Source organism: Engraulis encrasicolus, chromosome 12 (genome assembly GCF_034702125.1).
Source record: "Engraulis encrasicolus isolate BLACKSEA-1 chromosome 12, IST_EnEncr_1.0, whole genome shotgun sequence".
In the NCBI taxonomy this organism is placed as follows: Eukaryota; Metazoa; Chordata; class Actinopteri; order Clupeiformes; family Engraulidae; genus Engraulis; species Engraulis encrasicolus.
Genome location: NC_085868.1, coordinates 7479413 through 7483582, shown reverse-complemented (window position 1 = coordinate 7483582; position 4170 = coordinate 7479413). Strand labels below are relative to the sequence as shown.

At 41.6% G+C, this 4170-nt stretch overlaps 1 long non-coding RNA gene across 1 annotated transcript; it reads left to right on the top strand.

Moving 5' to 3' along the window:
- The first annotated feature begins 676 nt into the window (after positions 1 to 676).
- On the top strand, positions 677 to 1205 carry LOC134459256 (uncharacterized). The gene is made up of 3 exons (XR_010036826.1): positions 677 to 771; positions 855 to 912; positions 1008 to 1205. It is a non-coding gene; the product is annotated as an uncharacterized LOC134459256 (long non-coding RNA).
- The last annotated feature ends 2965 nt before the right edge of the window (positions 1206 to 4170 follow it).

Sequence of the window (4170 nt, the reverse complement as noted above, 5' to 3'; positions counted from 1 at the left end):
ATCAAGTTGAATGATATCCCAGGCTTTATTTACAGTAACTTGTAACAATAAATGATGCTTCATTGCAACTTGAAGGGCATTTCCACCCTTTATCTTAAAAAAACCCTGAATTTTGCTGTCCATCGGCTAAAAGTGTGTTTATTACATAGTGTGTCTTTAACCCGGTAACAAAATACTTAGCCCACCAGTTTCTCCTCTTCATGCTGAATCCATACATACCTCATATGTTAAATTTGGTTTAGCTAATCAAAAGTTATAGCAGTTTATATATTTTAGAGCGCCCCCCGCAGGCCATTTTGTAATCTGTGTGTTTGACACTCGAACTCAAATTGTTCTATAGACCATAAACTTCAACTTGGAAGTGAAAACCAAACTTTAACACCAATTTGAAATGACTGAGAAAAATTGCACATGCCTACGACCCCATTATCTGATGGAAGTTAACTTTGATGTTTACTGAACCTTCCGACAATATGCAGGTGAAAACAACAAAAAATAGACTGTAGCCTAGTGTTTTAACAGACTCAACAATCTTGTGCATACATCTAAAAAACAATCTTTTTAATGAAACAGGGTTAATTGATGTCGTGCGTCACGGCAATTCCCATGGGCCGTTGCGGATTGGTTGAGCAGGCTTTCACTCCGCTATTTCTAGGCAGATAAGGGTACGTGATGCCCTCTTTCCTCTTCCGGGACTGCTTGTGTTGTTGTGATGGCGTGAGGCCCGAGGTGGCTGTTGTGGATTCGTGCATTTGACTGATTGGACTGACGGTGAGTTATCACATCTCCTGTGAGTGCGTTGATACAGTTATGGTTACCGGTATTACATGCCTTTTGTCTATGCGTGTTCCCAGTTGGTGATTGACTTGTGAAATGGTGCGTGATTGGATGTCCCCCAAACTCACATGACAGGTATGTATGTGTGTATGAGTGTGACCCGTTAACAGTGTTTTAACAATGTGTGTCCAGTAGAATTAATTGTAGCGTGTGCATGTTTACAATGACAGGTGAGGAAGGCTGCTGTTTTGTCTACCGGCGCAAGCGTGCCTCTGAAGTGTCCGCAGTGAAGTGCTGCGCTGCGCATGTCTGTTGCCGTGCCGAACGGACAAGCCAAGTCCAGCGCGCGTTTGGAAGTGCGCCTGGCGGCTACCGTCCCTGCATAGCGCGTAGGTCCCTTTCTGTCGCACCTGTGGTACGCTGACAAGTCTCCGTCTGTGTATTATTCTGCATGGTGCAAGGGAATGGACACCTTTTGATTATGACATGTTGTAAAATGCTTTTAAAAAGAATGATCTTAAAGACAATTTGAATACAGAAAATAAATCATAATTGTGGAACTCACGTCTCTGTCTTATGGTGCACGAACCTGTGATGCCTGAGTTGCATCAGTAATATATCTATGGGTTTACACTCTTTTACGGCCTAACCCTCCGTATGGCGTAGTCGGTGTTATAGTTGACCATGGTAGAAAATAGAATTATCTACTTGTTATCTTAACTTTCAACTTCTAACATAACTTAATCCTATCACTTGTTAACATAAGGATCAATTTAGCTTCTGACTTTCCTTCTAGTGCTTGTTTTTACAGATAATTACAGACAGTTTCAGGATATGAACAACAAGGGAGCCGTCGTAGCAACGGTTTCTAAGCACAGGTTGCAGGAAGCGTATCAAAATAAAAGCTCAATTCGTTCTCAGTATGTCATTAGGTATGTATACATGGGCACTTCTGATCCGATTAGAATAGGGATATTTTTCTAATCCGATCAGGAATTCCCTTGTATACGGACCATTCGGACTAGATTTCTTTGATCGGATCAGAATTCTAATCGGACTAGAAGAGGTGGTGTAGTCCGATCAGATGGTCCATGTATACAGTCTATTCCACTTGGTTGTTTGTGACACAATCGTGTCACATATTTTAACAAATGAAGCTCTGGTTATCCTAACGTTTTAACACCATATTGGTCGCTGAATTCCTACAGAACAACTCTCTTCCACCAATCCTGGCTTCGTACTCTCATCCACAGACTTCTTTCTTGTTTGTGAGGTGTTTTAAGTGAACTGGTGACAACAGCGCGCCGGAGTGCCGCTGTTACGAACCTGCCCATAAGCGCAAGATTAAGTACAGCAGTGTCGCTTCCCGCTGCACTTTCAGAAAGACTAAAATTATAAATAAAGCAAGCGACACTAGGGCTGGGCAATATGACGATATATATCATTATCGTGATATAAAAGTGTATATCGTGACCTTTCTCCTATATCGTTTATATCGTGATAGTAATTTTATCAGTTTTATACAATTGAATATCATTTAATTGTATTTCATGTTGTCACAATACACACTATAAGTTCATGTAACCGTAACCATTTTAAAGAAAGGTTGTTTTGCGACATGAAAAAATAAAGAGCAAACAAAGAGAATAACTGAAAACGTATGCAATTGTGCTATATCGTGATATATATCGTTATCGTGATGTAAAGTAATCCATATCGTGATATAGTTTTTAGATGCGTCCCAGCATCTCTATAAGAGGGTCTGTCCGTCCGTCCGTCCGTCCGTCTGAAACGCATTCCTTCAATTGTGTCTGAAACGCATTCCTTCGATTGTTCCTACCTGTGGCCACAAGGCGGCAGACTTGCCATTTTGGACCGGAGCGAATGCGTGCAAGCGTTCTATACTAAACCGGATGCTAACGTTGGCGAGAAGTAGCCTAGCCACAGGCTAACTGACAAACGTGAGGCCAACAACTCAGCCGATCGTGATGTACGCCACAAATAGACCAATCGACCTCATATTTAGACACTACAATGTTGATTTCTGCCTTCGATTTTCATCAGTTAAGAAATCTAGCGTCGGATTAACACATTATTAAGGTAGTAAAGCGAGTTGCCGCCATGTTTGTTTTCCAGAATCACCAGAGAGCGCACGTGCAGCATTCTGGGTAATTGAGTTTCACTGCTTTGTGCCTTGACGGTGAAGCTGGTATTGAAAAAAAGTCCATAAGCGCATGATTCACCCAAACGGTTTTATTTATTTATTATTTGTCGATGTTTAGATTCTTTCCCACATGCACATAATGCTGAAATGGCGTGATACTAAAGGTTGTTAGGCCTAATAAATGTCTGGTAATTTGTAATGTTCACTTCATCTAGGCTATGTGAAATTTCAAATCATAGCCTATGGTTCTTTTCCAAATCCAAGAATGATGATAAGCTTATTATACCCTAAACTGCAAAAAATAAAGCCATGTCTCGCCATTTTGCTGCCTTGCTGCCTGCCACAATATTTGGAGTGTCCATGATGACCAATAAACAAAAAGTACATCCTCGGGGGGCGTTGACAGGCTAGGAGGAGGCCAGGGGGGCGTTTGGGGGGGGGGGGAGGAATGGCATAGTTGGAACTGGCATAGAGGGACGCATCTGTTGTCCGCCTGTCGGCCTTGTTTTTTCCATATCGCCCAGCCCTAAGCGATACTTTCATGTTTATCGCAGTTTCAACCATGCCCGGCCTGTTACTAACCACTGTCCTTGGTAACCGTGCGTGGCAGGTATTCGAACGTTCGAGGTCAATGTAATGTAGGCCTATACACTTCATTCCGATCAGACTAATCGGATCAGATCTATTCCGATCGGCAAAAAAAGTGCCATATATACACAGCTAATATCTAAAATGGTCATTCTGCACTGACCCAATAGTCCCACTGCCTACAGAAGTGTAACCGTTTTGTTTTGACACTGCAAATGTGTTATTTTGTCTGCTTAAAAGGCCTTTTGTATTTTAATTTGTATTTTAAACAAAAAATGAATTCATTATTATAAAAGTATCGGATCGGGACTCAGTATCGGCAGATTCACAAAATCACTGACTCGGACTCGAGGGCAAAAAATGCTGATCGGGACATCCCTAGATCAATACACTTCCACACTATAACAATCATTCACACTTGCACGCGTGCACACACACACACACACACACTCTCTCTCTGTCTCTCTCTCCCTCTCTCATTAAAGGACCACTCTAATAGAAAACTATAAGTTTACATGGTTTCAAACGTGTTTTCATGTGTCTAAAAACAGAACTCTAATGTACAGAAGTTGTTTTGTTCAGTAGTAAGGACTGTTTGTAAACGTTGTTTTAACCGTTTTCATCACTCTTAGTCCCGCCCC